Consider the following 13,411-nt stretch of genomic DNA (forward strand, 5'->3'; position numbering starts at 1 on the left):
TAAACTCAAGTTCCCTACTACCATATTCAAAATCTCCTAAGAACACTCTAGGTTGGCCAGTAGCCATCACCCAAACATAAAGGAAGAAAAAAGGATACTCAATCATCACGATTTTTTCTCGCAAAAAATTAGGAACTAAACAATCAGCACCAAAATGTTCCTGCAAAATTCTATTAAAATAATAAAATAACAAAAACTGAAAATTAAACCTGGTATAGCCGTTATCAATCAAATTAAAATTCCCTGCAAAAAGGAAAAGTGAGAAACCAAAATACATGTAATGAAAGAAACGAAAACCAATCATATAAATGGAGTAAAAACCAAAACAGTACATCCAAACTACACCTGCGCATTGCAGCATAAAGGCTAACGGACTTAATATAATCAACCAACATCCAATAAAGTAAAACACCACAATAAGAGATTGTTTATACCATCTAATTCCACTTCCAAACTAACAGCAAGGGATACTACACCACAAAGAATACTCATAAAGGGAGGGATGCAGGCAAGCCGCCCCACCACCCAGATCCAGAAAAACTCCAGCAAACCTCCAAATATGACCCATCAATAAGGCCAGAATTCTACTCATCCATCAACAAATCCACATCCAACAAAACAAGAAGCAGCAGGTCATCAGATAATAAGAAAGAAACATAAAATCATATAGACCCAGAAAGAGTGTAATGAACCAGTAAACCAAACAACAGGTTATCCAAATTACCATTCAAAGGGAAAATCTAGATGTAGGGGACATTAATAAGGCTCAAATAATTCTTAACCGGCAGAAACCAAAGGCTCAGCAACCGCTTAATGAAAAATAATGCATTTTGTACAGATATCAAAATAAAACCAAAAAACATACCCACTTAACCTCTAACATAAGGCAAACCCAATTTATCCAACCAGATAAGGCCTTCAATAAAGATTGACAAATCAACATAAAATAATTCAGTAGCATTTTGCAAGTTGGAGCCCAGGATAAGAAACCAATTGGCGCAATAATTTTCTTCTCTATGAATATGAGTAAATTTTACTTGAAAATAAAGAAGCATTTATTAAGTACCCCTAATGAGATAGAATAAATAAGGACTACAAACTTTATCATACATGTCTTTGAGACAAAAAATCATATGCATTGCATCAACTTCAATCCAAATGTGACTAATTCCAAAGGATAAACAAAGGTTCAAACCATAAAAGATAGCATATAGCTCAACAAAATTAACAGAACGCTTATGAAGAGGAATGGCATAAGCAATGACAAAATTACCAATCAAATCTCTAATAATACCACCACATCAGCACGAATTATTTTTCACTGACCCATCACAATTAAGCTTATAAGTATTAATCAGAGGTTTAAGCCAGTACACCAACTTGGGAACGTCGATGTGCTCATGAATATTTAAAACAATACCCAACTCCTTAGCAAAAAAGGTACAACCTTTAAAATTCTTCACAGTTAAAAGATAGACATTAAACAATATATTCATTTTATCTTTAATGGTATGAATAATTTGATCAACCTTCATGGGAAAACCATTAAAAAGGGAGTTGTTCTAACTAGCCAAAGGTGCTATAAAATAAGAAAAGATATAAGATGAGTAATATGACCTTTGGGTTTAGTAAACCACTGATTAATCATATCCCTAATAGACAAATTAACATTGAAATAATTAACTTGAAAAATATCCTCAAAATAGATCCAAATTTTACAACAATAGGACCCAAAAGGAAAACATGATGCAAGTTTTCCACATGGTAGCAACATTGACACTTAGAAGCATAATAAAACCTCTCTTAATTAAAATATCATCGGTAGCCACATAGTTGTTCATAAGACGCCAAAAAAAGATAACAATAGAAGAAGGAATATTATTATGCCATATCTTAGATTCAGTATTATTGCAATTGTGCCTATTCCACCAATTAATTATAAACTTAAGTCTTTTAAGCTTAAGCCAAAGTCTAATCATTCCTTTAATAGAATTATCAGGGTGAAGGGGAGCTTCCAAATTCTCCTTGACTAAATTAAAAATAGTATCATTAAGGAGCCACATGTTTTGGAATTTAAAAGAAGGAATATAATTATTATTCCTAGACTTAACTCCAATCAGGAGGGAAGAGTGATCTAAAAATGTTTTACTAAGATGTTCAATAAAAGTATTACTAGAAGCATTCATCCATAAATAATTAAAAAGCACCCTATCAAGCCTTTGCCACATGTTACCATGATCCCAAGTGTAAGAATTATCAGAGAAACCTATATCAACCAGCTTACAATCCAAAATCATATTATTAAAATCATCCATAGATTGATAATTCGAAGGGAAACTGCCAAGCCTCTCACTCGAGTTACATATGGCATTAAAGTCACCACCAACAAGACAAGGAGCATCTATAAGACCACAAAAATTAGACATTTATTGCCAAAGATTTTTTTTTATTAAACGAGATGATGCAACATAAACAAAGGATGCATATAAAACAAAATTCATGCATTCTATTTTACAATGCAAAACTTGAGTAAAATCTCCAACAACATAAATAGTAATTGGATCTTTCCATAGAATCCAAACTTTATTAGAAACATTGGCCCAACTATGTTTGAAACCAAGCAAAGTAGTCGTCTAATTCAATTTAGAAGCCAAAATAACAGGTTCAATAATAATGATAAAGAAAATATTATGAACACGACATAAATTCCTAACTCTAATCCTAGAAGAAGGGCACCCAATGCCCCTAACATTCCAAATAATGGACTTAATCATTAAAATCATTTTATTCGAAGTTTGAGATTGAGTACTTCTAGGTGATTTAGCACCTTGGCTTTTTTATTTCTTATTTTTTTATGTGAAACAACCGTAAAGTCTTTCATATGAGATAAGTGCATATCAATGTCAACTTCATCATTACATTTCACTAATTCATCAACAGTATGAAGAGACATGGAGGTCATAATACTAGTCAAACATTTACCATTATCTAAAGTCGCACTCTTATAATTTGTGGCGCCTCCTTCCATAAGATTGGAAGTAGAAATGAATTCTCCTTCCTGCACATTCAACATAGAAGGATTAGTTGGCACGTTACTGCACTCAATATTTTTAACATTAGTAACCAATTATGAAACTTTTATGTTAGTAGCATCCGACATCACTAAAGCTAACATTTGCTCATCCACAAATTCCCCATCTTTAATATCTCTATTTCATTAGCATAAGCTTTTTGATTGGCTTGTTGCTTAACTCCCTACACCTTAGAACCATCATAAAGTTTAATCTTTCTAGCCTCATTACTATTTCACCTTCAATGGTAACATTTTGCACCTTCTCCAAATTTTGTTGTTCCACCAAAGCATCCTCATTATTTAGAGATGATATTATTTCCCAGTCATTTATTCCGATATTTCCCCCCTCAGGAACTTTTGATTTATCTTTTTGATTTCATCATTATGGATGTAAAATAAAGCAATCATACACACAATGACCATGCATTTTACAATGTGAGCAAAAGGTAGGAAAATTCTCAAATTTGACTTCTTGAAAGTAGCCATTCAGTTCATATCCAATCCAATTTTCCTTAGGATGTTTCTCAGAAACATCCAATTTAACCATAACCCTAGCCACTAAGAGCCGGGAAATGTTAGAAGTAGTTTGGTCGGTTTGGAGTGGTCGACCAAAAATGGAGGCAAGGGCAAAAAGAACTTGAGAATTAAAGAAATGTTATCTTAGATTTTGAAATGAAATCCAAAGGAATTATCAGAGATTCCTCATGAACATTAAAAGTCATAGTCCATTTTAGTATCCACATTTGATATCCAACGATATAATAAGATATCCTAGAAAAAAAATTTGACTATAGTCCAGATCATTCGTTAGTTAAAATAGCAATGTGTCATTGATCCATAAGACCCATCGAAAAAGAGTCGGAAAGTTTTAGATTCACAAAAAACTTGAGAATAACATCTAGATTAGGTCTACAAAGAACAAATTTACCCACCAAAGTAAAAGCAAAATGAGCAGCAAGTTAAGATACTAAAGGTTCATTAGGGTTGTTAAGCCCTTATGAACTAGCTCGAGGCTAACCAAGAGGGGGGTGAATTGGTCATTTTAAAAATTCTTAAATATGAAATAAAAACTTTTTGAAACATTTTTGAATATTTTAAAACAAGCACAATCAACCACAAAAATTAATATATGAAAAAATAAAGTGCAAGAAAAAATATGGAAAGAACACACCAGAATTTTATAGTTGTTCGGTCAACTTGACCTACGTCCACTCCCCGGAGCCTCTCTTCTGGATATTGCACTAAAACATAGTGACTCTCCCTTTGCTCCCACGACAAGGCAGAGAAGTCTTTACAAACTCCTTTTCACTGACTCCGATGAGTTAGAGAACCTTACCTCTTTTTGCTTCCTCCTAATGCAAGCAGAAAACCTTGATCAATTGCTGAAAAAGACCTTCCTTGAGCCACCAAGGAGCCAATAATGATGAATGGAGAAGACAAATCAAATCCTTGCTTGAAGCAACATTTTTGAACACCTCATAAACTTTTCTTCATAAGATTCTCTCTCTATCTCCCAAGCTCTCCCTCTCTTTCTCTAAACTATCTTAGGTCAAAAAAGCAACAAAAGATCTCTACATGAATAAACAAAGAGATCTTATAAATAAGGGCTTAAAATTTACCCTAATTTTCAACTTGTTGTCAAAGATCATTCAAGATGATCGACAGATCGTCCTGTACGATTAGTCTATTTCAGTCGTTTCACCCTGGATGATCTAGGTGGGCTAGACGATTAAAACTCACTCTTTGTTTTGATCATCCTGGATGATGTGGACATCATCCTGTACGATTAGTTCAAAATTGTACAAATCATCCAGCATATCATTCTGGTCGTCCAAGAGATACATGTTGGACGATGAAGAAATATAACATATCATCCAGTACGATTCTTGGATCGTCCTATACGATTTGTTTAAAATCAAGGATTATCATCCAGCATATCATTCTTGTCATTCAAGTGATTCATCTGGATTATGAAGAATTTCAATTGATCAGCCACCAAATCGTTCTAGTCATCCAGAAGATTCAGGAGAAAACTAAGATTTTTCTAACTGATCGTCTAAGACGATCCTGCGATCATCCAGGATGATATGATCGATCAATCAAACCTTAATTACTTTCCTTAATCACTTGAGTAATTTAAACATGATTGTAATGCATCATCTAGTACGATATGTGATCATCCTGTACGATTAGAATAAAATCCTTTAAATAAAATCTTAACTAAATGAGTTTGGCAACTGAGATTTTTTAATTTGAGCATATCGTCCAAAATGATGTAAAGATCGTCTAGGATGATTTGCTTAATTCAGCAGACTTAACACAGATGGCCTAATCGGGAATTATATTTTTAACTCATCATCCAAGATGATTTTTGGATCGCCTTGTACAATATGATCAAAAATAGACAAATACTTAAGCCTTTAGAATTTCTTCCCCTTAGTGTGTGTGTGCAAGGTTACTAAGCATCAGGATCCACCTTATTACATTTGACTCAAGAAAAGATAAAAATACTAGAATTACACTTATAGATAGACTCAGTCCTAATCTACCCAATCTTAAGTTAGCTTAATTTGCAATTGACCTTGTGGACCTAAGAAGTTAGTAGGCAAGGCAACCAAAATAGACGTGTAGTAGTAACAGTAGTAGATAAACAAGAAAGCTAAAAATATTTGTTATCATCAAATCTACGTTTGTAACAGATACAACTTTATCATCGAACATCAAAGCCGACAAACCCTTGTAAGTTGAGTAAACAAAATCAAGTTTCAGAAAAGAAGAGGAGCCCGTGAGGACATCTTTAAAAGATCTAGATTTAGTATCATTATTTGAAAGCCATGGGTTGGAAGACGATGGCGAGGCCATCATCTACACCCATCCAAGAAAACACTTCAACAAAAAAGGAAGAAAACACTAAGAGCACCAATGAGAAAACTAAAGAGAACAAAGACAACAAAACTAGCCAAAGAATCGCCCCCATACGAGACAAAGGAGATCTTGAAGAGGAACCCTAAAATCTCCTCACAATTTCTGAGAGCATGATGACTTCTATGCTCTCTAATTCATGTTCTCCTGCTTCTATTCATCAAATTTTCACTACTTATCAATATTCATAACATAACTTAAAGCTAATTTTTTTCTCAATTTCTAATAAAATGATTCTTTTCTAAAGAATATTCATAACATAACTATATATGATAAATTTAAGTAGCATATTCATAAATCTTTTTTTTTTTCATGCCTAGTAAGGGCAATCACAGCAAATCTTTACATTGTTTAGTTAATCATTATGTAGATAATTATTAATTTGATCATAACGTATATTACTGATTAATTTTTAAGTGTTTAGTCAAAGTTACTATGATTTTTGTTTAGATGATTTTCACACAATGGGATTTGAAAAGGATGATGATCTTCTAACAATGAGATTTGAAAAAGGAGGATAATGTTCTATCTTGTACAACACACAATTATGTCAAAGTATTATCAACTCATAGATTAATTTTAATAAAGCATATCCCTATTAACCCCAGTTTAAAAATCATTGCACAACATCTAATTTAGATCATTATGTTATCATTCTTAGAGTTATCAGTAAGGATCTTGTTATCTAATTCAAATTTTATGAACACTAATCTTATGGCTATGATTTTGATTAATCCATTTGTTATCGCTAGGGAATGATAGTACAACACATATAAAAAATAACATGATTGATTTGGTTCACAACTTTGTTTTTAAAGTATAAAATTCTTAAAATCATAAAAAAATTTGATCACAAATACAAATCAAATTTAAACTAGAAGACATTAAGGAAATAAATATAAAATATATATATTAAAAAAAGTAAAAATAGTTTGTCACAACCCAAATCCAGTACAAATATCTTAGTTCTTATCGTTATTTATATCTCCAAGTGATATGTTAAATTTGGGCAGGGCAAAGGAAAATGATTAGGAGGAAATTTGGGTCAAGTAGACCAGCCTTTAATTATATGTTTATTTATTATCTTTTAGTATTAACCATAAGGTTATAGAATGCAATACCTATTTTATAAATGTGTGAAACTCTTGTGACATTTTTCAGCTTTATTTATGAAATGAATTTTGTTTTCCCTTTTAATAATTGCTTGAAGATGACTCTTTCTTTAAGATATTTGATTCTTACTTTGTTTGGTATGATTGTCAACCACTTAAGAGTTGGCCACTTGACTTTATCTAACCAACTAGTTAATCCCTCAAAATTGAACAAGTAAAGAGTCATTATATATATTTCATAATAAAATAACGACAAAAAAGTATCCATCAAAATAATTAGATATTTATATATTATTCTAGCCAAACCATGATATATTAGAGTTTAGGGCCATTTTGTTACTCTAATTTATGGAACGATACACAAGTATTATTCTATATAAGTAAATTCTAGCAATCTTCCACTTTTATTATAAGAATCAAATTCTCCCAAAAAATAGTTGTCTAATAAAATGTTTTATATAGAAATTTTTTAAATTGCATCAATAAATAAAACTACCATGAAGAGTATCAATTAAGACCACTAACATGAACTTGATGGTGAAGCTAGTGAATACTTGTAAGTGATTTATTTATATGCTAAATTCATTTGTAAGTAAAATGTAGTTTCCTCATTATTCAATAGACTCTTAAAAAAGTTGATCATTAAACACAAAGCCAACCCTATGTTCAAAGTTAAGTCATATGAGAAGTCAAACCCAAAAATCAAGTCAAATAGTTGGACTAAGGCTTTGTTTGGGACTACTTTCTTACTGCTTCTTAAAGCGGCTTTTTAGTATAAAATTTTTAAATTTTATACTAGAAAGCTGCTTTAAGAAGCAGTAAGAAAGCCGTCCCAAACAAAGCCTAAGTCAAGCCCAACGTATCTAAATGGGTGTATAAAGCATATCATGCTACATTAAGGATGCAATATTTGATATAAATGTAAGAGAGAGAATATCAATGCTAACATTTAAAATATGAATTAAATATCTATAAATATGGGGTTAACTACCTTAAGAGAAAGAGAAATCTAATCTTAATTGTATTCATAATTAAGAGGATAAGTTATATAATATAGCAACCGAATTATATAATGAATTTATTTATGAGAAGCTAATAGAAGTAAGGACAACGTTTAGGATATATCCATAAATTTATTTATCAGTCTCGTATTTTCTTAATATTATAATGAAGTTTTTAATTATAAAAAATCTCCTTATTAATTAAATGTAAGGATTATTCTTCAAACCCATAGTTATTACTTACTTTTTCCCTCTTCTTTTAGGCATCTCCCTCTCTCGTCACTGGCCCACTCAAATTCTCTCACCAATTTGAGAGCTACAAAGTGGACAAGGAATGTTCTGATTAAAAAAATTCAACAAAGAAGAGTTCATTAAGTGCAAAGATTTTAAGATTGAATTCATCATCAACCAAAAATGAATTTCTTTATTAGTAACCCTAACTCTCTAGTTTACAATCTACTCTTAATTTTATTGTGTAATTACATTCATAGTTAAATCTTAAACATCTCTCTCTCCCCTACCCATAGTTGAAATTCTCCAAGGTTCATTCCCTCTTAATTCAATAATTAAAAGGTGTCACTAAAACCTTAATATATTACTATGTCTATGATCTTGATAATAAGTAATCCTATTATTGATCTTCTAATATCATCCATGAATCTTCTCTTTTTTTACCTCTAAACTAACCAAATAGATCTAAGTATATTTCTAACTTCAAAGGTCTTAGTGCATTCTTCAACTTCAAAGATCTAAGCATCTTTTTGAACTTTGAAGATATTAGTGCATTTTCAAGCATACAAAATCTCAACATCTTCTCCAACTATAAAGATATAAACATATTCTCTAATATTGAAGATGCTAAAATTCTCATCTCCTTTGAAGATTTATCACATTCTCCAAATCTAAAAATTACAATGTCTTCTCAAACTTTAAATATCACAATGTCTTGTCCAACTTTAAAGATCTCAACATCTTTTACAACTTTAAAGATCACAACACCTTTTCTAACTTTGAAGATCCTAGAGTTTTCAATGATCTTAGCATCTTCTTTAGAGATATTTGCATGAACCAATACTACAACGTTGGCATGCAATTCTATTTGATGATTATATATCTTTATGTGAAGCCCATTCAATGCCAACATGCTAGACATATCGTGAACATCATGCCATGTTTATTAGATGTTTGTTTAAAGATAATCTTTTCTCAACATCTAAAGCCTTCCTTTGTGCCTAAACAAGCTACCTGAGACTTAGTGGACCATCCCTATATGAGTTATCATATGGCTCTTACCATTATTAGCCACACAATTATGGTGAAAATCTTTTAGAAGTTTCACTTCTCTTGACATAATGTTGGTGCTTTACCTCAAGAACTAGATTCTCACTTTGCAACATTTCTTGAGTATCACATTCTCTCAATATAATATTTTTCTCCCATCTTGGGAAAACATTTTCTCAATAGAATTTATAGCTTATCCTTTACAAACACCTTATGCTATGTGTTATGTTGCTACCAAATTTCTTGAGAATGTTATGTTGTGAGTCACAAATCTAAGAGTTTTGATATTTGCTTTTAGTACCTTAATTCATGATTTTAACTCTTAATTTCTTCCTTTATCAAATCATAAGACTAGATCATTTGCTTTAGACCAATATTTAGATTCAATTTGATTTGCATTATAAAACAATGGTGTCATAATGCATCTATGGTCTTATGATTATTAAGTTTATCATATATCTCTTATAGACTTTGATGAACACTTTTAAGTCTCTCTTGAGAAATCCTTCCTCCAAGAGTTAATTCCATATGAATCATTATCTTCCTCATAGAGAGTAAATCTCTTATCAATAACTAAGCCCATAATTTTATGTCCAACCCTTTAACATATAGCTCAATGGGTTGCTTAGAAATATCTTGCACTCTTGAGAAGAGATCACATCCATTTTTATACTCTTGCCCAATCCTTCAATATTCACTCAATATAAATACCTAATGAATTTTAACCTAAAGAAAAACATAGTTGTCTTAGCTAAGTTGCCTAAATGCTACCAGATACCTACTTGATGGGTTACCTTATGTTTTAAGTTGTGAACAACAACACCTTTTTACATTTCATTGAGATTAATACACCCACATAGTATGTTTGTGTTGATACTTTTGGTGAGTTTAAAGTTTTTCAAAATTTCCACCCAAGGTAACCCATTGTACGATCATATACATTATGCTATAGATATTAACCTCTATAATTAGGAAGGTATCTTGAGATATTCGAATCTCATGATGAGATCCTTAACATTGAAATACTTTGGCTTTCAATCCTTATTTCAATTGAAAAAATATCCCTAATCGAGAGTTTTATTTAGGGGCAATTTGGCTGAAATACAAGTGGTGTAACGTTTTCCAAATGAAGGGGTTTTTAAAATTTTGGTGTTTGGTTGGAATACAAGTGGAGCAATGTAAAATAAATGTAGTGCGAATAATTTTAATTCATTTTTGGAGTAAATCAAACTCGGCCAATTTTGAATGAGAACTATTCACACCACAAGCAAGGTCGCTTGACTATCGCTAACCACCGCTCCTATCCCCACTAGCCCCCACCGCTGGCCACCATTGTCGATGGCCACCACCACTTGTCGTTGGCCATGACAACCACTGGCTAGCAACTCCCATTGTTGACAACCACCGTGCTGCCTTTGGCCACCACTGACGACGACCAACACTCGTCGCTAATCACCACCACCACTGCCACCTCCATCATTGGTCATACCATTTTTAAACTTTACACTATATTCATTACTTCAAACCAAACAAAAAAATATAATTCACTTGCATTTACTTTACATTTATTCAAATAACTACAAAGTATTCATTTTACATTGCATTCCTTTTACACTACATTCCTTTTACAATGCATTTCTTTTTTAGCCAGCCAAACAATCCCTTAGTATTATACCCTAAAATATAATTTACAATAAGGCTTATGCCCAAAGAAAATTTTAATTCTTAGAATCTAAAATAATAAAAAAATATTTATTATCCCTTATAAGTAGTTAGCAAAATTTTTTGGGACCTTATCCTAGTATTACTCCCATTAAAGCTCATGAACCCACCTTATATCTATGGGTCTTTCCGATATATCAGATTCTATCTCAATGTCTGGTAAACAATCTCACTCTTTTGAAGCCCACATGATGTCATGACTTACTTTTTTGATGCCCTAAGATCTAATGGAATAATTGAAATCTTTAATTATATAATTAATTAACTCATCCATCAATTAGAGATGAATAGAGATACAAAAAATTTACTAATTTAAGCAGTATAAACATAATCCATTTTATTAAAATGGATATATATTAACTCATATCACAAATTTTATTTCATTAAAGCATAATTACACTAATCTAGTTAGCTTTCCAATTTTCTAAATTTTGAAAGACTCGATTACAAAAATTAATACCTCAAATATTAAGGCTTAAAAGCTCCTACTTCTGCACGTACTTTTCTACTCTATCAGGTTGTTTCCTTCTCCTAAAATATTAAAAATAATAGTGTGAGCACATCCAACTCAATAGAATTCGATCTTCCCTTATCTATCACATATATCAATATCCAATTCTAAATATTAAATAACAGTTTAATGAAATTTCAATAACTTAAGTTAAAAAAATGAAATACTAATATAACATAATTTATAGAGTTCAATATATACTTATTTCAAAATATTTGATTATACTTGTATAATAAATCATATTTTGACCTAGTTAAATAAATATGTTTAGGAGTCAATATAAGTTTAAATCATAAATCATCTTTGCCATAACATAGATATTATAGTGCTTTAATTATATTAATTTTTCTTTACTTTTTGGGTATTAGAGCAAAAATCCTTAAAAGATAATTGACATAATATCAGCTATAAGTGTGTGTGTGTGTTGGTGGGGCGGGTGCGGGGGGGAATTGTTAGGTGTTCATTTTGTAAATCAATTTAACCAATTTTTTTTAAATATAATGAGTTATTTTATGATTTTTTTAAATAATTTTTGGAGCTTTTGATTTGAAAATATTAAAGAATTTTTAAAAATAGTTTGCTAAAAATTAAATAATTACATAATTATATTTACTTAATATTATTATTTTAATTTAAATATTTATTACCACTTAAGCCATTTCTTTAAAAACCATTCATTTTTAAGATTCCTCATGCTAGAGAATGAAAAGTGGAATTTAAGAGAGAAAGTTAGGAGAGAGAAAGTTAGGAGAGAGAAAATAAAAGTTAAAATTTGGAGATCATGAAGCGATCTTCTCAATCGACCCTATTGTAAATTTTGCTTGTCTCATTTTAACGAACAATTACCATATTTTTTATTTTCAAATATTTAGTATATTCTATGTTTTATGTATTTAAATTTGGTCAAAACTTATAAAAGTTTTAATAGCTTGAGTTTTTGGAAACTTCACAACATAACTTTTGGTATGCAATAGATATCGTCAATATGAGCATTTTAACTGCAATATTATTGAATTTTTTCAATTAAAATAAAAGTTATTGAATTTTGTATGATTTATACCAAATAAAAAGTTTATCATTTTTATTTAATCATACTCATAATACATGCAATAAGAATGAAAATGGGTCTACGATTGGGTAATAGCTGATCATTATTATTGTTATAATAATGTGATAATAATACGTGTGAAGATAAGTAAAATCTTATTTATTTGAACTGTACATAATGGAGGGCCAATGAGTTTTTCTTTAAATACTGTGATTTGGTATTATCCTCTACTAATTTATATATATGACAATGATTGAAAATTATAAAGAGGTGATTACTATGCCACAAACAAGGAGTGATGACTCTATTTATTGTGTTAATGGTTACAAACAACTTACTATTGAAAAAATACTACCTAAACCAATACTTATTTTGTGTGAGTATTGAAATACATATTTTTAAGGCATTATTCTTATTATTATATAGATTTATTAATATTGTACTAATTTATTTTTAATGCATTATTTTACTGCTACTGCCACTAGTTTTATTGATGTTAATATGAACATTGATAATATTATTGATATTATTACTGATTTAATGTTATTGTTACTATTATTAATTCATTGTATTAATTATTGATATTGAGCATGTGATATACTAAGCATATAATTAAGATATTGATATGATGCGTGTGCATACATTTATATAATTTTAATGTATTGGTATGATTTTGATAGTTCTATCTGATATTTTGTTTTATCACTTTATATATATTTTTTTACTTATTGATAGTATCAA

The sequence above is a fragment of the Dendrobium catenatum genome, unplaced genomic scaffold, assembly GCF_001605985.2.
Source record: "Dendrobium catenatum unplaced genomic scaffold, ASM160598v2 fragScaff_scaffold_370, whole genome shotgun sequence".
In the NCBI taxonomy this organism is placed as follows: Eukaryota; Viridiplantae; Streptophyta; class Magnoliopsida; order Asparagales; family Orchidaceae; genus Dendrobium; species Dendrobium catenatum.